Genomic DNA, 27,297 nt, shown 5'->3' with positions numbered 1-27,297 from the left:
TGACTCAGGAGCTGCAAAACTCCTTCACCTTTTGTGACATGTTGGGCCAGTAGAAATGGCTGCAAAGCCTATTCCATATTTTAGTTTGACCCAGATGTCCAGCTAGGGGGATGTCATGTTCTAAAGTGAGGATGAATTCCTTGAACTGCTGAGTCACTACCACTTGCTTGGTGGCACCAGGTTTGGGGTCTCTGGCTTCAGTGTGCAGGAGTCCCTCCTCCTAACATACCCAGTGAGAGCCACTGACATCTCCCTTTTCCTGTGAAGCTGCTCCTCAGTAGGGTGTTCCTTTGCATATTCTGCCAACAGCTCCTGGAGCTGAATCTTGCTAGGGTTGGAACCAGTTTTATTTTTTTGAGACCACAGGGAGACCTTAACTCTTTCTTCTTGAGATGGAGGTAAGAGTTCAAGTCGAGTCCCATAGCCATGTCCTCTGAGCTGCTCATTTTGTTACTAAGGTTGGGGATTTCGTTTAAGGACAAAAACTACTTCTAGCTATTCACCCATATCTATGGTAGCTTTAACATTTTAAAAAGAAATGCTGTAGGGGACTTAACCAAGGCCCTAGCAGGACTTTTACAAATGTGGAAAAAATTTCATTTAAAAAATCAATTGAATCTAAAGGCAGTTTTGGAACTTAGTCATGTGATCAGATGTTGGCTGAGTAGTCCAACAAATGCAAAGTCTTAGAACCCACCGCTGATCCACCAATGTAGGAAGCTGGCTCTCTATATACTATAACAAAATGAGGTATGGTGTGTACAGAGTCCAGGGGTTCCTCAGAGGCTTAACAGATGCTAACATAGCTAATACTCACGCTCTCTTTTGTGGTAGTGTTGGCGAGCAGTTAGGCTCATCAAAGGTGTAGGAAGTTGGCTCTGTATGTGCTATTTCAAAGTAAGGAATAGCATGCACAGAGTCCAAGGGTTCCCCTTAGAGGTAAAATAGTGGTAAAAAGAGATAATACTAATGCTCTAGTTTGTGGTAGTGTGGTCGAGCAGTAGGCTTATCCAAGGAGTAGTGTTAAGCATTTGTTGTACATACACATAGACAATAAATGAGGTACACACACTCAGAGACAAATCCAGCCAATAGGTTTTGTTATAGAAAAATATCTTTTCTTAGTTTATTTTAAGAACCACAGATTCAAATTTTACATGTAATAGCTCTTTTGAAAGGTATTGCAGGTAAGTACTCTAGGAACTTTGAATCATTACTTTAGCATGTATACTTTTCACATAAAACACAATAAGCTGTTTTAAAAGTGGACAGTGCAATTTTCACAGTTCCTGGGGGAGGTAAGTTATTGTTAGTTTTCACAGGTAAGTAAGTCACTTACAGGTTTGAGTTTCTGGTCCAAGGTAGCCCACCGTTGGGGGTTCAGAGCAACCCCAAAGTTATCACACCAGCAGTTCAGGGCCGGTCAGGTGTAAAGGTCAAAGAGGTGCCCAAAACACATAGGCTATAATGGAGAGAAGGTGGTGCCCCGGTTCCAGTCTGCCAGCAGGTAAGTACCCGCGTCTTCGGAGGGCAGACCAGGGGGGTTTTGTAGGGCACCGGGGGGGACACAAAGTAGCACAGAAAGTACACCCTCAGCAGCGCGGGGGCGGCCGGGTGCAGTGTGCAAACACGCGTCGGGTTTCCTTCAGTTTTCAATGGGAGACCAAGGGGTCTCTTCAGCGATGCAGGCAGGCAAGGGGGGGGCTCCTCGGGGTAGCCACCACCTGGGCAAGGGAGAGGGCCTCCTGGGGGTCACTCCTGCACAGAAGTTCCGTTTCTTTTGGGGCTGGGGGCTGCGGGTGCAGGGTCTTTTCCAGCCGTCGGGAAATGGAGTTCAGACAGTCGCGGTCAGGGGGAGCCTGGGGATTCCCTCTGCAGGCGTCGCTGTGGGGGCTCAGGGGGGACAACTTTAGTTACTCACAGTCGTAGAGTCGCCGGAGGGTCCTCCCTGAGTTGGTTGTTCTCCACCAGTCGAGTCGGGGTCGCCGGGTGCAGTGTTGCAAGTCTCACGCTTCTTGCGGGGAGTTGCAGGGGTCTTTAAATCTGCTCCTTGTAACAAAGTTGCAGTTCTCTTGGAGCAGTGCCGCTGTCCTCTGGAGTTTCTAGTCTTTCTTGAAGCTGGGCAGTCCTCAGAGGATTCAGAGGTCGCTGGTCCCTTGGAAAGCGTCGCTGGAGCAGGTTTCTTTGGAAGGCAGGAGACAGGCCGGTAAGTCTGGAGCCAAAGCAGTTGGTGTCTTCTGTTCTTCCTCTGCAGGGGTTTTTCAGCTCAGCAGTCCTTCTTCTTCAGGTAAGTTGCAGGAATCTGATTTCTAGGTTCAGGGAGAGCCCTTAAATACTAAATTTAAGGGCGTGTTTAGGTCTGGGGGGTTAGTAGCCAATGGCTACTAGCCCTGAGGGTGAGTACACCCTCTTTGTGCCTCCTCCCAAGGGGAGGGGGTCACATCCCTAATCCTATTGGGGGAATCCTCCATCTGCAAGATGGAGGATTTCTAAAAGTTAGAGTCACCTCAGCTCAGGACACCTTAGGGGCTGTCCTGACTGGCCAGTGACTCCTCCTTGTTGCTTTCTTTGTTCCCTCCAGCCTTGCCGCCAAAAGTGGGGGCCGTGGCCGGAGGGGGCGGGCAACTCCACTAAGCTGGAGTGCCCTGCTGTGCTGTGACAAAGGGGTGAGCCTTTGAGGCTCACCGCCAGGTGTTACAGCTCCTGCCTGGGGGAGGTGTTAGCATCTCCACCCAGTGCAGGCTTTGTTACTGGCCTCAGAGTGACAAAGGCACTCTCCCCATGGGGCCAGCAACATGTCTCTAGTGTGGCAGGCTGCTGGAACCAGTCAGCCTACACAGATAGTCGGTTAAGTTTCAGGGGGCACCTCTAAGGTGCCCTCTGTGGTGTATTTTTCAATAAAATGTACACTGGCATCAGTGTGCATTTATTGTGCTGAGAAGTTTGATACCAAACTTCCCAGTTTTCAGTGTAGCCATTATGGTGCTGTGGAGTTCGTGTAAAACAGACTCCCAGACCATATACTCTTATGGCTACCCTGCACTTACAATGTCTAAGGTTTTGCTTAGACACTGTAGGGGCACAGTGATCATGCACTGGTACCCTCACCTATGGTATAGTGCACCCTGCCTTAGGGCTGTAAGGCCTGCTAGAGGGGTGTCTTACCTATACTGCATAGGCAGTGAGAGGCTGGCATGGCACCCTGAGGGGAGTGCCATGTCGACTTACTCATTTTGTTCTCACTAGCACACACAAGCTGGTAAGCAGTGTGTCTGTGCTGAGTGAGGGGTCTCTAGGGTGGCATAATATATGCTGCAGCCCTTAGAGACCTTCCCTGGCATCAGGGCCCTTGGTACCAGAGGTACCAGTTACAAGGGACTTATCTGGATGCCAGGGTGTGCCAATTGTGGAATCAAAAGTACAGGTTAGGGAAAGAACACTGGTGCTGGGGCCTGGTTAGCAGACCTCAGCACACTTTCAATTCAAAACATAGCATCAGCAAAGGCAAAAAGTCAGGGGGTAACCATGCCAAGGAGGCATTTCCTTACACAACCCCCCCCCCAAACGAAAGAGGATGAGACTAACCTTTCCCAAGAGAGTCTTCATTGTCTAAGTGGAAGAACCTGGAAAAGCCATCTGCATTGGCATGGGCAGTCCCAGGTCTGTGTTCCACTATAAAGTCCATTCCCTGTAGGGAGATGGACCACCTCAACAGTTTTGGATTTTCACCTTTCATTTGCATCAGCCATCTGAGAGGTCTGTGGTCAGTCTGAACTAGGAAGTGAGTACCAAAGAGGTATGGTCTCAGCTTCTTCAGGGACCAAACCACAGCAAAGGCCTCCCTCTCAATGGCACTCCAACGCTGCTCCCTGGGGAGTAACCTCCTGCTAATGAAAGCAACAGGCTGGTCAAGGCCATCATCATTTGTTTGGGACAAAACTGCCCCTATCCCATGTTCAGAGGCATCTGTTTGCACAATGAATTGCTTGGAGTAATCTGGAGCTTTTAGAACTGGTGCTGTGCACATAGCTTGCTTCAGGGTGTCAAAGGCCTGTTGGCATTCTACAGTCCAGTTTACTTTCTTGGGCATTTTCTTGGAGGTGAGTTCTGTGAGGGCTGTCACAATGGATCCATATCCCTTCACAAACCTCCTATAGTACCCAGTCAAGCCAAGGAATGCCCTGACTTGAGTCTGGGTTTTTGGAGCTACCCAGTCCAGAATAGTCTGGATCTTGGGTTGGAGTGGCTGAACTTGGCCTCCACCTACTAGGTGTCCCAAGTAAACCACAGTTCCCTGCCCTATCTGGCATTTGGATGCCTTGATAGAGAGGCCTGCAGATTGCAGGGCCTTCAAAACCTTCTTCAGGTGGACCAGGTGATCCTGCCAGGTGGAGCTGAAGACAGCAATATCATCAAGATAAGCTGCACTAAAGGATTCCAACCCAGCAAGGACTTGATTCACCAACCTTTGGAAGGTGGCAGGGGCATTCTTTAAACCAAAGGGCATAACAGTGAACTGATAATGCCCATCAGGTGTGGAGAATGCTGTCTTTTCTTTTGCTCCAGGGGCCATTCTGATTTGCCAGTACCCTGCTGTTAAGTCAAAGGTACTTAAGAATTTGGCAGCCCCTAATTTGTCTATTAGCTCATCAGCTCTAGGAATGGGATGAGCATCTGTCTTGGTGACAGAGTTGAGACCTCTGTAGTCCACACAAAACCTCATCTCTCTCTTTCCTTCTTTGGTGTGAGGTTTGGGGACTAAGACCACTGGGCTAGCCCAGGGGCTGTCAGAGTACTCAATTACTCCCAATTCCAGCATCTTGTGGACTTCCACCTTGATGCTTTCCTTAACTTGGTCAGACTGTCTAAATATTTTGTTTTTGACAGGCATGCTGTCTCCTGTGTCCACATCATGGGTACACAGGTGTGTCTGACCAGGGGTTAGGGAAAAGAGTTCAGCAAACTGCTGCAGGACCTTCCTGCAGTCAGACTGCTGTTGGCTAGAGAGGGTGTCTGAGTAGATCACTCCATCTACTGAGCCATCTTTAGGGTCTGATGAGAGGAGATCAGGGAGAGGTTCACTCTCAGCTTCCTGGTCCTCATCTGTTACCATCAACAGATTTACATCAGCCCTGTCATGGAAGAGCTTAAGGCGGTTCACATGGATCACCCTCTTGGGGCTCCTGCTTGTGCCCAGGTCCACCAGGTAGGTGACCTGACTCTTCCTTTCTAGTACTGGGTAAGGGCCACTCCATTTGTCCTAGAGTGCCCTGGGAGCCACAGGCTCCAGAACCCAGACTTTCTGCCCTGGTTGAAATTCAACCAGTGCAGCCTTTTGGTCATACCACAACTTCTGGAGTTGTTGGCTGGCCTCAAGGTTTTTACTTGCCTTTTCCATGTACTCTGCCATCCTTGAGCGAAGGCCAAATACATAGTCCACTATGTCTTGTTTAGGCTCATGAAGAGGTCTCTCCCAGCCTTCTTTAACAAGAGCAAGTGGTCCCCTTACAGGGTGGCCAAACAGAAGTTCAAAGGGTGAGAATCCTACTCCCTTCTGAGGCACCTCTCTGTAAGCGAAAAGCAGACATGGCAGGAGGACATCCCATCTCCTTTTGAGTTTTTCTGGGAGCCCCATGATCATGCCCTTTAATGTCTTGTTGAATCTCTCAACAAGGCCATTAGTTTGTGGATGATATGGTGTAGTGAATTTGTAAGTCACTCCACACTCATTCCACATGTGTTTTAGGTATGCTGACATGAAGTTGGTACCTCTGTCAGACACCACCTCCTTAGGGAAACCCACTCTGGTAAAGATACCAATGAGGGCCTTGGCTACTGCAGGGGCAGTAGTCGACCTAAGGGGAATAGCTTCAGGATACCTAGTAGCATGATCCACTACTACTAGGATGTACATATTTCCTGAGGCTGTGGGAGGTTCCAGTGGACCAACTATGTCCACACCCACTCTTTCAAAGGGGACCCCCACCACTGGAAGTGGAATGAGGGGGGCCTTTGGATGCCCACCTGTCTTACCACTGGATTGACAGGTGGGGCAGGAGAGGCAAAACTCCTTAACCTTCTGGGACATATTGGGCCAGTAGAAGTGGTTGACTAACCTCTCCCACGTCTTGGTTTGTCCCAAATGCCCAGCAAGGGGAATATCATGGGCTAAGGTCAGAATAAACTCCCTGAAACCCTGAGGCACTACCACTCTCCTAGTGGCACCAGGTTTGGGATCTCTTGCCTCAGTGTACAGGAGTCCATCTTCCCAATAGACCCTATGTGTTCCATTTTTCTTGCCTTTGGACTCTTCAGCAGCTTGCTGCCTAAGGCCTTCAAGAGAGGGACAGGTTTCTTGTCCCTTACACAACTCTTCCCTTGAGGGTCCCCCTGGGCCCAAGAGCTCAACCTGATAAGGTTCCAGCTCCATAGGCTCAGTTCCCTCAGAGGGCAGAACTTCTTCCTGAGAAGAGAGGTTCTCTTTTTGGTGTTGTGTTGCAGCTGGTTTCCCAGCTGACTTTCCTTTTCTCTTGGTAGGCTGGGCCATTTTTCCAGACTCCAGCTCTACTTTTTCACCCTGTGCCTTGCACTGTGCCCTAGTCTTGACACACACCAGTTCAGGGATACCCAGCATGGCTGCATGGGTTTTCAGTTCTACCTCAGCCCATGCTGAGGACTCCAGGTCGTTTCCAAGCAAACAGTCTACTGGGATATTTGAGGAGACCACCACCTGTTTCAGGCCATTGACCCCTCCCCACTCTAAAGTTACCATTGCCATGGGATGTACTTTAGTCTGATTGTCAGCATTGGTGACTGGATAGGTTTGTCTAGTCAGGTATTGGCCAGGGGAAACCAGTTTCTCTGTCACCATAGTGACACTGGCACCTGTATCCCTCAGGCCCTCTACACTTGTCCCATTAATTAAGAGCTGCTGCCTGTATTTTTGCATGTTAGGGGGCCAGGCAGCCAGTGTGGCTAAATCCACCCCACCCTCAGAGACTAATGTAGCTTCAGTGTGACACCTGATTTGCTCTGGGCACACTGTTGATCCCACTTGGAGACTGGCCATTCCAGTTTTAGCTGGATGGGAGTTAGAAGTGGTATCTTTCTTGGGACAGGCCTTGTCTCCAGTTTGGTGTCCAGACTGACTACAGTTACGACACCAGGCCTTTTTGGGATCAAAGTTTTTACCCTTGTACCCAGAATTGTTTTGTGAAGAGGCTCTGGGCCCACCCTCCTGTGCAGGTTTTTGGGGGCCTGTAGAGGACTCTTTACTATCTTTGTTTTTGGCTGTCTCACCACCTTTCCCCTGGGGAGGTTTTGTGACCCCTTTCTTTTGGTCACCCCCTGAGGAAGTTTTGGACACCCTAGTCTTGACCCAATGGTCCGCCTTCTTTCCCAATTCTTGGGGAGAAATTGGTCCTAGGTCCACCAGATGCTGATGCAGTTTATCATTGAAACAATTACTTAATAGGTGTTCTTTCACAAATAAATTGTACAGCCCATCATAATCATTTACACCATTGCCTTGAATCCAACCATCTAGTGTTTTTACTGAGTAGTCTACAAAGTCAACCCAGGTCTCGCTCGAGGATTTTTGAGCCCCCCTGAATCTGATCCTATACTCCTCAGTGGAGAATCCAAAGCCCTCAATCAGGGTACCCTTCATGAGGTCATAAGATTCTGCATCTTTTTTAGAGAGTGTGAGGAGTCTATCCCTACACTTTCCTGTGAACATTTCCCAAAGGAGAGCACCCCAGTGAGATTTGTTCACTTTCCTGGTTTCACAAGCCCTCTCAAAAGCTGTGAACCATTTGGTGATGTCATCACAATCTTCATATTTTGTTACAATCCCTTTGGGGATTTTCAACATGTCAGGAGAATCTCTGACCCTATTTATGTTGCTGCCACCATTGATGGGTCCTAGGCCCATCTCTTGTCTTTCCCTTTCTATGGCTAGGATCTGTTTTTCCAAAGCCAATCTTTTGGCCATCCTGGCTAACTGGATGTCCTCTTCACTGGAGTTATCCTCAGTGATTTCAGAGAGGCTGGACCCTCCGGTGAGGGAGCCAGCATCTCTGACTATTATTTTTGGAGTCAGGGCTTGAGAAGCCCTGTTCTCCCTAGATAGGACTGGTGGAGGGGATTCTTCCTCCAGTTCACTATCATCCTCCTCTGTGTTATCCACAGAGGGGTTGGCTCTATCATACTCTGCCAACAGCTCCTGGAGCTGTACTTTGGTAGGTCTGGAGCCCATTGTTATTTTTCTTATGTTACAGAGTGACCTTAGCTCTTTCATCTGGAGATGGAGGTAAGGTGTGGTGTCGAGTTCCACCCCATTCATCTCTGTACTAGACATTATTCTTCTAAAAGTTGGAATGCTTTTAAGAATCTAAAACTAGTTCTAGAATCTAATTCAAACTTTTACAAACTTTTAAACTCTAAAAGAAATGCTAACAGGGACTAACACAAGGCCCTAGCAGGACTTTAAAGAATTTAGAAAACTTTTCAAATTGCAAAAATCAATTTCTAATGACAATTTTGGAATTTGTCGTGTGATCAGGTATTGGCTGAGTAGTCCAGCAAATGCAAAGTATTGTACCCCACCGCTGATCCACAAATGTAGGAAGTTGGCTCTGTATGTGCTATTTCAAAGTAAGGAATAGCATGCACAGAGTCCAAGGGTTCCCCTTAGAGGTAAAATAGTGGTAAAAAGAGATAATACTAATGCTCTAGTTTGTGGTAGTGTGGTCGAGCAGTAGGCTTATCCAAGGAGTAGTGTTAAGCATTTGTTGTACATACACATAGACAATAAATGAGGTACACACACTCAGAGACAAATCCAGCCAATAGGTTTTGTTATAGAAAAATATATTTTCTTAGTTTATTTTAAGAACCACAGGTTCAAATTGTACATGTAATAGCTCTTTTGAAAGGTATTGCAGGTAAGTACTCTAGGAACTTTGAATCATTACTTTAGCATGTATACTTTTCACATAAAACACAATAAGCTGTTTTAAAAGTGGACACAGTGCAATTTTCACAGTTCCTGGGGGAGGGAAGTTATTGTTAGTTTTCACAGGTAAGTAAGTCACTTACAGGTTTGAGTTTCTGGTCCAAGGTAGCCCACCGTTGGGGGTTCAGAGCAACCCCAAAGTTATCACACCAGCAGTTCAGGGCCGGTCAGGTGCAAAGGTCAAAGCGGTGCCCAAAACACATAGGCTATAATGGATAGAAGGTGGTGCCCCGGTTCCAGTCTGCCAGCACGTAAGTACCCGCGTCTTCGGAGGGCAGACCAGGGGGGTTTTGTAGGGCACCGGGGGGGACACAAAGTAGCACAGAAAGTACACCCTCAGCAGCGCGGGGGCGGCCGGGTGCAGTGTGCAAACACGCGTCGGGTTTCCTTCAGTTTTCAATGGGAGACCAAGGGGTCTCTTCAGCGATGCAGGCAGGCAAGGGGGGGGCTCCTCGGGGTAGCCACCACCTGGGCAAGGGAGAGGGCCTCCTGGGGGTCACTCCTGCACAGAAGTTCCGTTTCTTTAGGGGCTGGGGGCTGCGGGTGCAGGGTCTTTTCCAGCCGTCGGGAAATGGAGTTCAGACAGTCGCGGTCAGGGGGAGCCTGGGGATTCCCTCTGCAGGCGTCGCTGTGGGGGCTCAGGGGGGACAACTTTGGTTACTCACAGTCGTAGAGTCGCCGGAGGGTCCTCCCTGAGTTGGTTGTTCTCCACCAGTCGAGTCGGGGTCGCCGGGTGCAGTGTTGCAAGTCTCACGCTTCTTGCGGGGAGTTGCAGGGGTCTTTAAATCTGCTCCTTGTAACAAAGTTGCAGTTCTCTTGGAGCAGTGCCGCTGTCCTCGGGAGTTTCTAGTCTTTCTTGAAGCTGGGCAGTCCTCAGAGGATTCAGAGGTCGCTGGTCCCTTGGAAAGCGTCGCTGGAGCAGGTTTCTTTGGAAGGCAGGAGACAGGCCGGTAAGTCTGGAGCCAAAGCAGTTGGTGTCTTCTGTTCTTCCTCTGCAGGGGTTTTTCAGCTCAGCAGTCCTTCTTCTTCAGGTAAGTTGCAGGAATCTGATTTCTAGGTTCAGGGAGAGCCCTTAAATACTAAATTTAAGGGCGTGTTTAGGTCTGGGGGGTTAGTAGCCAATGGCTACTAGCCCTGAGGGTGAGTACACCCTCTTTGTGCCTCCTCCCAAGGGGAGGGGGTCACATCCCTAATCCTATTGGGGGAATCCTCCATCTGCAAGATGGAGGATTTCTAAAAGTTAGAGTCACCTCAGCTCAGGACACCTTAGGGGCTGTCCTGACTGGCCAGTGACTCCTCCTTGTTGCTTTCTTTGTTCCCTCCAGCCTTGCCGCCAAAAGTGGGGGCCGTGGCCGGAGGGGGCGGGCAACTCCACTAAGCTGGAGTGCCCTGCTGTGCTGTGACAAAGGGGTGAGCCTTTGAGGCTCACCGCCAGGTGTTACAGCTCCTGCCTGGGGGAGGTGTTAGCATCTCCACCCAGTGCAGGCTTTGTTACTGGCCTCAGAGTGACAAAGGCACTCTCCCCATGGGGCCAGCAACATGTCTCTAGTGTGGCAGGCTGCTGGAACCAGTCAGCCTACACAGATAGTCGGTTAAGTTTCAGGGGGCACCTCTAAGGTGCCCTCTGTGGTGTATTTTACAATAAAATGTACACTGGCATCAGTGTGCATTTATTGTGCTGAGAAGTTTGATACCAAACTTCCCAGTTTTCAGTGTAGCCATTATGGTGCTGTGGAGTTCGTGTAAAACAGACTCCCAGACCATATACTCTTATGGCTACCCTGCACTTACAATGTCTAAGGTTTTGCTTAGACACTGTAGGGGCACAGTGCTCATGCACTGGTACCCTCACCTATGGTATAGTGCACCCTGCCTTAGGGCTGTAAGGCCTGCTAGAGGGGTGTCTTACCTATACTGCATAGGCAGTGAGAGGCTGGCATGGCACCCTGAGGGGAGTGCCATGTCGACTTACTCATTTTGTTCTCACTAGCACACACAAGCTGGTAAGCAGTGTGTCTGTGCTGAGTGAGGGGTCTCTAGGGTGGCATAATATATGCTGCAGCCCTTAGAGACCTTCCCTGGCATCAGGGCCCTTGGTACCAGAGGTACCAGTTACAAGGGACTTATCTGGATGCCAGGGTGTGCCAATTGTGGAATCAAAAGTACAGGTTAGGGAAAGAACACTGGTGCTGGGGCCTGGTTAGCAGACCTCAGCACACTTTCAATTCAAAACATAGCATCAGCAAAGGCAAAAAGTCAGGGGGTAACCATGCCAAGGAGGCATTTCCTTACAAAAGGGTAGTGCAAAGCATTTGTTGTGCACACACAGTCACGAAATGAGGCACACACTCAATGACTAACTCCAGGCCAATGTTTTTATATAGCAAAAATATATTTTGTTACTTTATCTGTAGAACCAAAGGGCCTTTGCTGAAGCTAAGTACTGAGTATATGATTCAAATGTACTTTGTTTAAGTTTTGTGGCTAAAGCAGTTTACAAGTAACACTTTTGAATTTTAAAAGTTGGCACAGTGCAATTTCTCATAGGAACCAATGCAGTCCTAGGGGAGAAAAAGTTTTAGCCCAGTTAACAGTTAAGTACTGTACTTACAATCCCAGGCTTTGGGGGTTAGGATGTCCACAGGTCAAAGTTTAAGTTGACCCTAAAACTGCACCACCAGCAACACAGGGTCAGACAGGTGCAGGGGTCAAAATTGGTATCAGGTTTTCAGTGAAATCCCATGAGGGTTAGGAGCACTCAAAAGAAAACAGATTGCAGGTAAGTACCCGCGGTTTCAGGAAACAGGCCTTGGGGGGTTTAGGTCAGCACCGGGGGTGGGGAGGGAGCCACAGGTCAGCACAAAACACACACCCTCAACGGCACAGGGCAGCCAGGTGCAGGGTGCAAACACAGCATCAGGCGCACAATGCTTTTCAATGGGGAACCCCCAGGGGTCACAAAGATGCTGCAGGCTGGGTCCAGGGGGTTGGTTCCAGAAAACCAAAGGCTGGGCAGGAAGGAGAGGCACCTGCTGGACGTTGCTGGACCGTTGGTCAGATTTTTCAAAGCCAGAAGGCTGCGGATGCATGGTTACCTTTTTTGGCGTCTGGAATCTTCCTCAGATCCGGTTGTGGTGGTCCTCTGGATTCAGGCTGCAGGTGTCGTTGTGTTGACCAGGAGGTGTCAACCTGGGTTGACTAGAGGTCGTAATAGCCTGGGGACCTTTTCTGGACCGGTGGGCCACTTGGATTATAGCCGTGGGGATTATGTACAGAATGGACAGGGCTTGCGGATCTGAGGAGGTTCTGGAGTCCTTTTGGAAGGTTTCTTCTGGACAGGGCCGCTGTCCTCAGGAGTTCTTGGTCCTCTGCTGGGCAGGCAGTACTCTTGGTGTTTGTAAAGGTTTCTGGTCCTGCAGGAAGCGTCACCTTTTTGTAGCAGGAATCTTGAAGAGGCAGACAGGCCAGTAGGGCTGGGGCCAAGTCAGTTCTCATCTGGAGTTTTCACTGCTGGGGTTGGCTTTGCAGTCCTTCTTCTTTCTTTTTTTCTTGAGGTCACCAGGAATCTGGTGAGCAAGGTTCAGTTGTGCCCCTAAATACTGTATTTAGAGGCATTACAGGGTTCTGGCCAATGGCTACTGTCCCTGAGGGTGGCTACAACCTTTCTGTGCCTACTCCGTATGGGGAGAGTGTCACATTCCTATCCCTTTTGGTCCCTCTCCTCCAAAACAAGATGGAGGATTCTGCAAGGAGGGGGTCACTTCAGCTCCGGATACCTTAGGGGTGGTCCTAGCTTCAGTGGTCACTCCTCCCTGTTTTTTTTACCTAATTTTCCTGCCAGACCTGCTGCCAAAAGTGGGGCATGCTCTGGGGGCAGGCATCTCCACTACCTAGAGTGCCCCGGGGAACTCCAATAGGAGGCCTGAGTCTTTAATGCTCACTGCAGTTCCTGCAGGGGGAGGTGTAAAGCACCTTCTCCCAGAGCAGGCTTTGTTCCTGACCCTAGAGAGCACAAAGACTCTCTCCTCAATGGGTCAGAAACTTGTCTGTTATTGGCAGGCTGGCAGAGACTGGTCAGCCCTGCACTAAAGAGTTGGGTAAAATACAGGGGGCATCTCTAAGATGCCCTCTGTGTGCATTTTACAATATATCCAACACTGGCATCGGCGTGGGTCTATTGTGCTGCGAAGTTTGATACCAAACTTGCCAATCTTCAGTGAAGCCATCATGGAGCTGTGGAGTTCATAATGACAAGCTCCCAGCCCATGTACTTAATTTGGCCACACTGCACTTACAATGTCTAAAAATGGACTTAGACACTGTGGGGGCATATGCAGCTATGCCCTCACCTGTGGTATAGTACACCCTGCCTTAGGGCTGTAAGGCCTGCTAGAGGGGTGCCCTACCTATGCCATAGGCAGTGGCTTGTGGGCATGGAATCCTTAGAGGGATGCCATATCAACTTTACCCTTTTCTCCCCACTAACACACACAACCTGCAATGGCAGTGTGCATATGTTTGGTGAGGGGTCCCTTAGGGTGGCACAATACATGCTGTAGCCGTTGTTGACCCTCCGGTTGCCACAGAGCCCTTGGTACAGTGCTTAATTTGTGCTTGTTGTTTCCGGTGCAGAGCACCAGCACTTATTTTTGAGGGCCGGCAACTTATTTTTCTGCCTCAAGCATTTACTGCGGATGGAGGAAGAGAAAAATGAAAGAGTCACAATGGGCGAAAGCAGAAAGCTGCAAGAGTGAGCCGAAGGAGCAGGGAGTGGCTTTAAATGGATTAAAGAGGCCAGATAGGGCTTCAGGATTTCACTGCCTCAGTATTCCATGTTCCCACATTTAATTGCAGCAGCCACATGTTTAAGAGGAGAGCTTTGGGCACCGCACTTTTTTATTTACAAATTAAGCAGTGCGTTGGTACCACTGGTACCTTTTACAAGGGTCTTAGCTATGTGCCAGGGGAGTCCCAATTGTGGAAACAATGGTACAGTTTAGGGAAAGTACACTGGTGCTCGGTCCCGGTAAGCAGGATCCCAGCACACATTGAGTCAAGTTAGCATCAATATCAGGCAAAAAGTGGGTGTGGGAGGGGGGACCATGCTAAAAAGAGCACTCTCCTACAAGCAGCACATCCAGATACTGCCCATTGGTGTCTTCCACCCACAGCAGATGAACCGAGTAGAATAAAAACGTGCACTGTATCATTCATAGTAAAGTATATTGAACTGTTTTCATCCAAGAGTTCCGTGTTAAAGGAGCTTGCCCAGGAGTTGCATAAAAGACTTGCCAGCGTATTTCCAGCTGTATCACCCTCTTGTCAGCTGCTTTGTCACATGCTATCAGCTTGTTTTGAATTTGGGCGAGTATCAGCATCTCACCAGTTGCAATATACTTCACCTCAAGCTTCTGAATGTCATTTTCTAGCGTGCAGAGCTGCTCATGCAGAGAGCGTAGTATTCCAACCAGCTTAGTTGTGCGCACTCTGCGAATAGCAGTGTTGAATGCCTTCCACAATGTAAATGCAGATGCTACGATTTGTGAGTTGAGAGGGAAATATTCCAATATTTCCTTTTGTATTTCTCCTTTCTCCTTCACAGCAGATTAGGCAGGAGCACTCAGGTAAATGCACTGTTGCAGGGGTCAGCTCGAGCACCACCACAGCGTGATCTGAGAGTGTCCTAGGCAGATGCTTGACTCCTGTGGTCCAGACACCAGTGACCCTGGTCACCAGCCAGTAGTAAATTCTGGACCAAGCACTACATGAGGAGGTGATACAGGTACCCTCACCGACCCTCCATGTCTGGTTTCTTAAATGTCTATCAAGTCATAGTCGCACATAATCCTATAACTGCTGGGGGGTGTTTAGGTGAGGTTTTTGGCTTCAATTAGACTTCTCTATCTCAGGGTCTTAAAATCTCCCCAACCCAGTGGACTGTTGTGGAATAAAGGTCAAGAATCTACAGCCAAAACTTGAGGAAGATCTCGGGCCGTCAGTCTTTGGACAATAGAATAAGGAAATTATGATGCTCTTCCCAAGGAGAATATCATGCATTGTGACAAATGTCCTCTCTTTGTTGCAAACAGCCGGCAGCATGCACCACAGTAGTTCTGTCTTTATTTACACTACCACCCCTCTTGCATAAGCAGAATACAGGGCCAAATGTGTCTCTGCAATCCAGCCAGTGTGTATCTTAGTGTGTTCCGTGAGATGCAGTTCTTGGAGGAGCCCAATATCAATTTTGTGGCTACTAAGATATGTCAATACATAATGGGGGTTATTCTAACTTTGGAGGAGGTGTTAATCCGTCCCAAAAGTGACGGAAAAGTGACGGATTTACCACCAGCCGTATTACGAGTCCATTATATCCTATGGAACTCGTAATACGGCTGGTGGTATATCCGTCACTTTACCGTCACTTTTGGGACGGATTAACACTCCTCCAAAGTTAGAATAACCCCCAATGTGTCTTATGCAGCTCATTCACACTACGAACATTCTGTGTGAGCAGTTTAATTACATGTGTCTCGTTATAGTAAGATCATCATGAATACAGATCCAGGGGCAGTAGGGAGTGTGCTTTTCAGACTTCTAGCGCCTCTCCTGTCCTATGACAAATACTGAGTTAAGTAGGAAAGGACCAGTGTTACAACCTGTTGATGTACTGAAAACAGTAAAACAATGCAACCCACTCACCTCCCATTCCAACATCCCAAATACTGTGAAGGAAATTTCCAATCCATACAACCCAATATTCAACCAGGGAAGCAATGAGGGCCGACCAACTGAAAAGCATACATGCAAGTTATCATCACAGAACTTTTGATAACATAAGAACAGGCCCAACAAATAAGAGAAGCCAAAAAGGTTTCATGCCATGGGTGGCCAAAAAGCTAGGTGAACAACCCATCATTCAGTAAGAAGGGAATCCAGAGATTGAGAGTAATTAGAGTGCACATTTCATATGGTCATGCAATTTCACATCATAGTTAACAGTATGTATAGTGGTTATCACGAGGGAATGAGCAACTCAATTGTAATGGCGTATACTGCCACAATGATGGCAGCTATTTATGGAAGCTGCTTCAATGTCTTAATTAAACATATCAGATGATGAGATGGGGATTCCCTCCAATCTTCAACCCTGGCACTTCCATCGGTTATTCTATGACAAACTTTAATGGTCAGTTTAGTAGACACTTGGCTGGGAGGAATTAATTCTATGTCAGGACCGGAGGCAAGGCTTATGCTTCTCTCCCTTTACTTCTTAAATTAACTGCAGCCAACTACACCAATAGAAAAGAAAAGAAACTACATATCTCATGAACCTGTAGTCCATTAGTAGTCACATGCTCCAATCACCGACAACCCAGTACTTTCAGTACAGACACCTCCATTTTGTAATCCTCCTTCTGTGCAAACGAAACAGAAATTGTCAGGACAAGAATAGTGTCTTGGAACCAAAACCATGTCCAAACCAAGAGGAAGAATCCTCCAACCCTCTCAACCGGAAAGGTTAATAACCACAACAATTCCAAGGAAGTATTTTTCAGTTGTGACGAGGAGCAAAAAGTATTCACACAGAACAGGAACTCTTTGCAAAATACCTCTCATGGGGATCATTCTACTTTAAGTATGTTTTTGATCGTTTACTACGTAATCAGAAAAATGAAGCCATAAAATTGATACTATTGAGTATTATATTGAATACAGAAAATATCAAATACAGGGCAGAAAACCAAAATATAATCACAAATGTATTATTACAACAATAACATTAGAAATTTACTTATACCTTATGTATACGAAGAGTACACAGCAAATCAGAGTGGAGAATGCTCGCCTCCATGTCCTTAATAGAATTGAAAATTCTTATTGTGTAATCTAGACAATGTTTTATTCTATGTCAGGACTGGAGGCTCCGATTATGCTTGTTTAAAGCTGTGCCACCACCACTGGCTCTACAACAATTTGTTCGTAGTAGAAAGTCTTAAAGGTTGACTCAGAAGACCAATCACCTACTTTCACAATATCTTCTAAGCATGAACCAAATGCAAAGGACTTAGAGGCCATAGCTCCTTAGGCTGAGTGCTCATCAAAAATGGGCATTTCAATACCAGCCTCAGATAAAAGCCATCGCGTCTATTTTGCAAAGCAGCCTCTGCCACGGGTTTGAAAAATATTTGCAAGGCAATGATCACTTGCCCATCAGGATCCACCTGAAATTCACTGGCGTCAGCTTCGTAAGCTTTAAGGCATTGTACTAACCACAGCTTTGCATTTTTGGGAAATGCCGGTAAGATACCATCCTGGCATTATATTTAGTCCTTCTGGAAATGGAAAAGGAAACCTCGTCCACAGAGAAAATCCTGTCAGAGAGATCAAGAGCTCGAACATCAGACACTCTCTTGCAAGCGATCAAACAAAACAACATAGTAAGTTTGGCTGGCAACTGTTTGCGCAGCAGGTACTTGTTCTCTGGCCATTTGTCTAAAATTCAGGACAACATTAAGATCCCAAAGAGATAACTATCTGGCTTGACGGGACTTGCACATGTGTATACCTCGCATGAACTTGTATACTACTGGATGTTCTCTGACAGGTTTCCCATCAATTGTGAAATGCCCGCAGAAATGGCAGACCTATAATTTATAGATCTACAGGTTAGGCTTGAAGCCAACAAGATCGAAAGGAAATTAATCACCAGGCAGACACCCGTCCCTGCTAGTTTGGTATTCCGTTCGTCACACCAGTGAACCCATTGTCACCATGCTGAAGCATATTGTTTGTGGGTTCCTGAAGCCAATGGCTGATTGATATAGAAGGAAGCTTGTTGAGAAATGCTTGGCACCTGCAATCTACCCTGGAAACTTTCCAAGCTACCAACCTGCACTGCTCAAGATAATCAACAGATGGGATTGCCCCATTGGGTCAGCAACAGGTTCTGGCATGGCGGAATCAAGAGAGGCATGTCACAAGACATTTCCAGAGCCAAAGGGAACCACGGCTGCGCTTTCCAGACTGGAGTCACCAGAATGATCTTTGCTTTCTGATGACTTATCTGAGACAGGTTTCTGGGGATCATGCTGAACAGAGGGAATGCATACCCCAGATGGAGAGACCAGTCCTGTAGGAAAGCATCCTTTGCCTCTGGAGTTAGGCTGCAATTGAAAAACAGAGGAATCTGCTGATATATCCACTGAACGCGGCCCCCATCTGCGATTGAGACGGATGAAGATCTTCGGGTGAAGTATCCAATCACTGAAAACCCGGCAATAGCTGGAGGGCCAATCTGCCACTGTGTCCTTCTTTCTGTGAAGGTATTCCTCTATGACCGAGATTCAATGTTGATGTCAGAAGTGCCAAAAGTCTTTGGCAATCTCTGCCAACAGCTGAGATCTCATACCACCCAGTTTGTTGACATAACGAACTGCTGAGAGTTTGTCCATCTTCAGCAATGTTTAACAATCTGTCCTCAAGGGGGAAAGACTGTTGATTGCAAAGGAACCCAGAAGGAGTTCCAGGCAGTTTATATGGAGCTGAAGCTCAGTCTCCGACCCTCCCCTTGCCTCCCCCCACCACACCCCTCTGTCGAATGGGACCCACATCTAGCTCTCCAGACCCATCTGCTGGCATCCGATTCCAGAATGATGTCTGGGGGGATTGCTTTGCCAATCCAAGCATCCATGTGTTAGAGCCCACCATGTCATCTCCATCTTGGCCTCCTCTGAGAAATTAACCCAGTCCGAATAAGACAGGCCTTTCTGCAGATGTTGTAGTTTGCGTCTCTGGGCAGCCCCGAAATGAAGGGGCCTGGGAAAAATGGCCCGGAAGGAAGAAGCCAGACGACTTACAATCTGTGCCACTGATCTCAACAATATTGTCCGGCTGCATAATGCAGACCTCAACTCCTTCTTGGTTTTTCAAATTTTCTAGGAAGATAGAATCTATTGGGACAACATTAAATCTATCTGGAATCCCAAAAATTCCATGCGTTGAGAGAGGGTCAGACAACACTTCGATTGATTTCTGACAAACCCCATGTATTGGAGGAGTTGAAGTGCCCAGGACAGGTGGAGAGATACCATCTGAGGATCCTGGGCCAAAAGAATCAAATCGCCAATATAGACAAGCAACCTCACACCTTTGGCCTTGAAGAGCTTCCACTATGGAGGTCGTCAGCTTGGTAAAGCACTACGGAGCTGAGGAGAGTCTATAGGGAATGACCATAAACTTGACGCAATGATTCAGGCAAGTAAGTTGGAGGAATTGTTAATGAGAGGGAGATATTGGGATCATCAAGTATGCGTCCTTCAGGCCAAAACAGACCATCCAGTCGCCCGTTGCAGAATGTCTTGGAGAAGATAAATACCCTCCATCTTGAAATCCTGTACACTATCCAGGCATTGAAATCCTTCAAGTTTAAGACTAAGTGAGAACCTTACCTCTCTCTTGTCGACCAAGGAAAGGGTGCTGATGTAACCCCCTGGGTGACGGGAAGAAAGACAGTTTGCACCTTTTTGCTGAAATGACCTCTTGCTTTTGAAGGGGAAAATACAGCTCCTGAAGAGGGCATGGTTGGGAGGGGGTGCAGTAAAACTCCATTTTGGTAACCCTGGGTGGATTCAAGCACCCTAGGCTCTTGGGTTATAACTTGAAAATTGTGTAAGAACAATCTTGTTCCCTCCCCCAAATTACCTCAGAAAGAGAAATAATTCTCACCTGTGTAGCCAGGATCTCGGGAGGTATCCTATTGTCCTCTGTTGTATCCCTTGCGGAAATGCTGGCATCCCCCACATGATCGGGTAGAGTAGATGGTATTGCCTGAGGACTGATTCTGCCAAGTACTGTGGCTGCTGTAGAAGTCTTGTTGGGTATGTAGGTAATAACCACAGCCTGAGGATTGGCCTCTAAATTGTCCGGCCCTGACAAAAAGGTTATTGCAAAAGACTTATTTCAAGGAGAGTTGTGTCTTGACCGTATGTCATGTATTCTAGTATTGGCAATAAACCATCTTCCTCTCGGGTGTGCAATGAGGTTCTCTATCTGACATTGGGCAGATCCCTTTTAATATAATGGCCTCTCCCTTCACATTGCAGTTTTGGTCAGTCCAAGCAAAGTGATTAATCCAACTTTCCCCTTTTAATATTTTCCCCCATGCCTCCTGTCACAGGTGTGTCTCCTGTAGCAGTATAATGTAATTATCGGAGAGTTCTGGAATCTAAGATTTTCCTTCTCCTACTGGCTACTCTAAGACCGTTTATGTTCCATGTCCGGACTTTTAGGCTGCTTGTTTTGTTTAGCTCTTCCATTATGTTCCTAGTACCTTTGCTAGATCTCCTGTGGCATTGTTGTAGATGAGGACTGTTATTTTTTTTATTTTTCCCCAATGCTTCCCATCATGTGCTTAACAATGATGTATCTTGTACCGCTCCTCCCCACCAGTACCACCATTTCTCACAGCCTACCATCCCTGGGAAACCCTCCCATCAAGTAGGGTAGTTCAAAGCGTACCCTTTGATCTCCCACTTCTCCCACTATGTCTTTTGTTCTATTCTTATCTGCTTTATTAAACTTGAGATCCAGACTGTCACAAGCCCTCTGTATTTTATATCTTAGCTTGATTACAATCAGACATCGCAAGTTTTGTTTTAATCTACTCCATCAGAGTGAGAAGTAGAGTTTCTGTACCATCTTGCTCTGTGTTGCCTTGGCTCCCTCCCACATCTCCTACATCTTTTTGGTACAGTACTGATGATGACCTCACTCTACCTTCAGGAGGAGTCTAGGGAGATACCTGGGGATGGTTGGTGAAATGACTTACATGGATACGACCTGAGTCCTGTATTGAGCATCAGGGCTCTGAGGAGCACAACGCTGTGTTACTCAGGTGTGCGAGGCTGACGTCCTCCGTGCTGTTTGGATTAAGAAGCTGTTGGTTCTGTTGGACAGTTAGAATTTTGATAAAGGATCTGAGAGAGGGTGTAATTCTCACCTTATCCCCTGAAGATAATGCAATTTGCCCGATAACTCTGTGGAGTCTCTTTGTTTAGGTGACCCAAGACCCCCACTCAGTTGTAAAACCCCGGACTCCCTGGACTCCCTCCCCTTGCTTTGAGCTGACTGCAGGTCTACCTGGATGACTGATGCCTGCCTCGCCCTACGAGCACATTTAGGTTTGCCCCAAGATCTTACTGTATTAGTTTCAATCAGACCTACTCAGTCCAGTCGGGCTGTCCTTTGGCTGGGGGATTTTCTTGTGTTTCAAGACTCCTTGTCATCTATTCTTAGCCCCGAAGCGCCTAGTGTGAGTCTCATTTGCACTGTTTCTATGGCATCCTGTGGTGGTGAAATAGGTGAAATGGATGAAACCTGCAAACGCTGCAGAGACAGCGGGTGAGTACAGATGAAGACTTGTGCTGACGCTGCCTGCTATACTCAGGAAGCCGATCCAGGCCGAAACGCAGTGGTCCCAGCAAAGCTGTCTGGCTGCCCAAAGCCACGGGAGCTGGAGCCGGACATCCTCACCGCTGCTCTGCTGGAGGTGGTATTCCGGACCCCAACTGCCCATTCGAGCACGCCTCCTGCCGAGGAGATCTGTCAAAGCACCTTTGGGGGGGATGCTAATCTAGTAGCACGGGTGCAATTCTTTGTGGCAGGATAGGTGGTGAACTCGCGGCCCACACTCTAACTGGCCGCAATGTTCCCCCTTGCTCATCCATTGTGTATTATTCTTGTTTAGATTGACCATACCTAATGTAGGTCTGTGTTTAAAATGGCTAACATCTGGTTGCCATCTTGTTTCATATCACATGTATTTCTTATTTCTAGTAGAAGCTGACTCCACATTTACAAATGTGATGTGTTCTTGTTTTCATTCTCATGTGAAGTGTTTTTGTTTATTTAACAAGCTGTTTAAAGAGCATTTGCAGAGTACAGGCTAATCCAATGTATCTTGTTTATTACGGATAACTGTAAGTTTGAAGGACGTTTAGAGAAGCCTCATTGTGAACGATCCTGAAAAAATGAGCTTAGATTATCTCTCTATGCCTTAACCTTACTGGAGTGAACTGTGTGTAGGTGCATTAAATGTTAGAACTGAGAGATTTAAAGCTAGTGCAGAGCAGAACCTTCCCAGAATGTGTAGAGTCATTCTTTGTCCACTTTGAGATGACTTAGAGCACAGGGGGATGTTTGCTTTATGGGAGATCAGATTTTACTTAACCTTTCCCCTTGAGGAAACTTTATACTGATTTGTCTTTTATTATATGGCTTTGTTTAATTTAAACTTCATAAATACTACATGCATTAGTTTATTGATTACTTATTATTACTAATTTGTTGAATTTGAATTGTAAACCCTTTAACTTTTAATAAACCTTTATGGTCCGACACATAGCCATCCTCTGTTTTCTTTGTGGAGCCTAATGTACTTCACATTATTTGCATGTATTGATTTGACGACTAACTTCAGTTGAAACTTCTGATTCATCAGATAGCGCCTTTTGGGCCGCAAATTTACACAAAGAAAAGGTTTCTCTGACCCGTCTGTGTTGAACAGCCGGGCTGGAGAAACTGCACAGACACGAAGGCTGAGTCTGAGTGGCAGTCACTGCAGCTCAGACCCATCCTGGTGCTCCCTTCATGCAAGATTTTGCATGAAAGGAGTGCCAGGATTGCTGGGGCACCTGTGCTGGTGTTCCAGCATTGAATGCTGGGACACCACAAGAAGAGGAGCGCAAGGCGGTAGTGACGGAGGCGACGTAAGTTAATTTTTTTCATTTTTACCTCGTCTCTGTTCCCGTCCCACTCCCCCCGCATCCCTCCTCTTGTGTTATATGGCCGTCGCTCTAGCCTGCCTCGTCATTCTCCTCTGCTGAGACTCTGGCCATTCCACTGACATTTTCCATCTGCTACATGCATGTGGAAAATGTCAGCGGGTTTGTCCCTGGAAAAGGGAAAGGCCAAAGATAAAAGACACAGCATTCCCAGGCCCGTGTAGTTATTCCACTTTCCCTGGATAAGACAAATCCCTGGAATTTGGTGTGGGCATTTCTGCTTGAATCTAAGATTAAGGGCCCCTGTTCTGACAGCCCCATTATCCTCACACCAAATTTAGATAATCTTGAAAGATGGGCTTCAGTGCCATATGATACACTGGTAAGTAGGAAGAAGAGGTGTACTGTCTTGTCCTTTCTGTTTCTGGGTGGGCAGGAGCCATATTTCAAGTTGCACAAACCATTTTAATTATAAAAATGTTTGTGACCATCCAATGGTAGCACTTAATTGCAAGTGCAACAAAGGGGCCTTTTTAATTAACATTTGGGTTAATGAGTTTAACTGACATTTGGAGGCCAGGAGGCATCACTCGTGGGTTCAGCTACTGAACCCCAAAACCTACACATAGTCATTACCAGCCAGCATCAGGACAATGGGATCCAAGAGGCTACCCTCTGAAGACTTTGTAGGCTTGTCAATCTTGGGGCCTAAGGAGGACAAGATACGCGGTTCGAGAGGGGCATACTTTGGAATTAGGGGCCCCTCAAACTGCCAAAATTGGAAAAATACAGGGAACCAACATGGTAGGATAGACCAGCTCTACATATGGTTAGAGACTTGAGTCCTTACAGTGATAGCTAATTTATAGTTGTTATGATATTCCCTTCGCTACGTCGCCACTACTACATTCCCTTCACCTGACATTACATCATCAATGGTAATGTTTATAAAAAAGAGATACAAGTAATAAATATTTCATTAAAATTAGGCTAATGATAACTGAGACAATGTAATATCAGGCAATGTAGTGCTAGACAATGATGTAACATACAACCATGTGTTACGTCTGTGCAATATTTTCCTGGCTTCACAAAATGTTGACATTCTGAGATGTTGTTTCCTCCTCTACCTTCATGAAATTGTCCACATCCAGTGTCTTTCTGTTAGGTTTATTGGCTATTAGGGCACTAGTGATTTAAAGAGCACAGTTATACTTGCCTAGCTTGTTAAGTAGGTGTGAAGGTACCAGAAGGCTGAAGACCTAGACATGTACTCAAAAGGAAACAGTTGCTTATAGGCATCCTATGGTATAGCGATAGTTGGACCCATATGGTAGTGAAGGTTACTGGGCAGCTAGCTGGTATGATCTTGTGGGTCCTGGGTAACAGCTGAACATTGCGATGCCCTCCATGTAGATCCTTTCAATCAGACTTGCTTAGTTTTTTTCATGTAAAGTCAGTCACTCCTCCAGGGAATTGCAGTTCAGCTTCTCCGGTGAGCAGGTTAGTCTGCTTCCCTTCACTGGGGACAGCCCAGTCTGGAAAGCGAGTGCTGATGCAGCAGCAGTCCTGCTCCTTGATCCTCTGTATTTTTCTCTTCAGCGCTGGTGCACAGGTTCTCCTTAGCAACAAGTAGAAACTTTTAGCAACTTATTGTGGAAGGGGGTTGGAGCTATTTATCTTTCTCTGGAGGTCAGGCCTGACCAGTTGGACCCTCTATGCCTCTGAGTTTTTAGTGGCCCCCCACTAATCCTGGAAGTGCTTGGTTCCATTTTAATCATTTCATGTCGTCCTTAGACCCGTTCAGGCTGGTTTAGGTGACACCATCTTCGAATGGATGCAGATCTCAGACAGGAAAGGGAGACATTTAATCCTACCTAAAGTTACATCAAAGGATTGGCCTAGCTATCTCCTACCACCCAATACAGAACTAGTTTTGGGCAGGACAGATGTGTACGTGCAGGCTACAATATTTGAGATGAACATTGGCTGTACAGTGCACACACAGAGTCTGTTGGACACCATCACTTCATGATGTCCCAGACATCCTGAAGGCAAAGGACCCTAGTTTGGGGGCGGGGTCAACACATCTGGAGGGGCACAGGTAGACAACCTTTCCATTACAGATCAGACAATAAAGCCTTCACCTCTGACTAAAGTGCTGTGCTTTCACCACAGTCAGTCTCTCGTAGTTTGGGTAGAGGGAGTAATAGTCACTGTCTTAAAGAGTGGTGCACTTGGCATGTCCCGCTGACATCACAGAATGATTGTCAACCTCACTAGCAGAAAAAAGCACAAGGACTTTGCATCCCTGATTTGCCAAACCCTGCAGAGGACTTTCATGCCAACAATTGGGGAGGGCTGTGGGCTGCCTTTAAAACTATTGTTATGGCACTTCATGAACTCTCATAAACATTGATGTGTGTGCTGTGACTTCATGTAGAAATCTCTCTTGTCAAAACAACTTCAAAACAAAATCTCAGTGGCATTGTTTTAAGGAAAGTGAATTACATTAAAAGTTGAAGCTTAACAAACACACTTCTGAAAGGCTATTTTCGAACAGTTTCTCCCTGCTGAAAATTAATCTTCTTGAAACATTTCCAGGCAGTAGACTGAACTGGGATATATTTTCTTAAATTCACCTATCTGACAATCAGTAGTGCCTTGTGTGGATCTTCCCTTGAAGCAACATGTCATATGTAAATATGGCACCATCTGTGCTTGTGATGTCAGTTGCGTATTCTCCATGCACCACAGACTTCGGGATCTGGAACTCTTTGGTTCTTTATTTTCACAGGGTATACCTTTGCTCAGATGTTGACAAATGTCTCCAATTAAATCTTCATTGCAAAAAATCATTATCCAGCATTGAACTTTTTATATTCATATGTTCTTAAAATATATATATACAATCAAGCTGGGAATCATTTGTTGAAACATGGGCAATGTTATTTTCAGAGAAAACCATGTGTGAATTGAGTTCACACTCAACAGCACTTGGAAGTCCATTAGCAATGTCCTTCTTCGGACTCATAGCACTAATGCTTCTAATGAGCATTCTATGTTGTAGAGCTTATATTTCTATGAAATTAAAGTTTGTCATCCAGTTGTAACCCAGAGATTTTGCTTTATTTGTTTCTTTGAGGATATGAGAGAACAATCAAATTGTGCATATAGCTGCTGTTGTTGGTGTGAAGTATAAGGACTCTAACTTGTCTGGTTTTAGTAACTGTTTAAAGGGCTACCTTTCCAAAAGGGAGAAGTGGGGTGGTTTTATATCATAACTACATTGAACTTGTCTCACAGATAAGATCTAAACCAGTTTAAGATATTGACATCTTTCACCCTCTGTTTTTGCAGAGCACTGATAAAGGATTTTATTATTTTGTACATTGTAGGAAGCTGGCCTGGTGTATGGTGGGTTGTACAAAGATAAAGGTACTTTATTTATGGAACACAATACCTCAAAATACTAGAAGGGCAACCCTCCAATAGGAGGTAAGTAATACACTAATTATATACACTAGTAAACAGTAATAGGCATAGAAAGGGTTAGAAAACTGTGAAAATAGCAATAACCAATAGTGACCCTAGGGGGAGCCCAAACCATATACTAAAAAATGGAATGCAAACACAGGACCCCCACCTAGGTAAGTGGAATGTGTAGAGGAGAGCTGGGAGTACCAGAAAACCACAGAGGTAGGTAGCACCGTACCCCCCAGTGACCAGGAAAGCAGGAGTAAATCACTGGAAGTTCCCCAAACCACCCAAAAGGAAGTAAAAGAAGAAAAGAAGACACACAGACAAGACTGCAAGAAACCATTGTGGATTCCTGGAGAAGACCTGTGGAGAGAGGGGAGCAAGTCCAAAAGTGTCAGTGGAGTGCAGGAGGAGTAGGAGCTACTACCTACCCAACTCTACTTGCAGGAGTTGGTTGACAGTGAAGACAAACAGGTCAGCACTGCAGCCCTGGAGCCGGGGAAGAGTTCCTGATGGATGCAGAAGATGTCCCACGCTGCAGTGAAGATTGCAGATGGGTGTCGGTGCAGGAATTCCATCAACAAGCCTTGGCAAAGGCAAATTCTCATCTAGTAGAAAAGTGGAGCTGCCGGGGACAAGCAAGGCTCAAGGGTGCTCAACTCAGGAGGGCAGTCACGGGGACCCTCAGTGACACAGAGGACCCACAGAAGTGGAGGCAGCACCCACAGGAATCCCACAGGACACGGACACAGAAGTTGCAGAAGGAGCCCACGCAGCACTACAGAAAAGGATCCCATGCCGCAGGAGAACCACACAGAGGGCTGTGCATCACAGGAAGGAGTGCTGGGGACTGGAGGTACACGTCGCGTGAAGATCCTTTGGATGAGACACAAACAAGCCTTGGCAGCAGCAAAAGACGCAGTGCACCGGGGTACTGTCCTGCGTGGGAAGGCAAGGGCTTACCTCAACCAAAGTTGGACAGCTGGCAGAAGGGACCAAGAGGACTACTCGTGACCACCA

At 46.8% G+C, this 27,297-nt stretch overlaps 1 long non-coding RNA gene across 1 annotated transcript in view; it reads right to left on the bottom strand.

The window, feature by feature from the left end:
* Positions 1-21,396, bottom strand: part of LOC138297380 (uncharacterized) — a 51,229-nt gene extending 29,833 nt beyond the window's left edge. The window contains exon 1 of the long non-coding RNA XR_011204068.1: positions 19,742-21,396. This is a non-coding gene — a long non-coding RNA (uncharacterized lncRNA). The remainder of the gene's footprint in view (positions 1-19,741) is intronic.
* Positions 21,397-27,297: the final 5,901 nt, after the last annotated feature.

This window comes from Pleurodeles waltl, chromosome 5 (genome assembly GCF_031143425.1).
Source record: "Pleurodeles waltl isolate 20211129_DDA chromosome 5, aPleWal1.hap1.20221129, whole genome shotgun sequence".
Taxonomy (NCBI): Eukaryota; Metazoa; Chordata; class Amphibia; order Caudata; family Salamandridae; genus Pleurodeles; species Pleurodeles waltl.
Note: the sequence above shows the minus strand (reverse complement) of the source record. Positions and strands in the feature narration are given on the sequence as shown.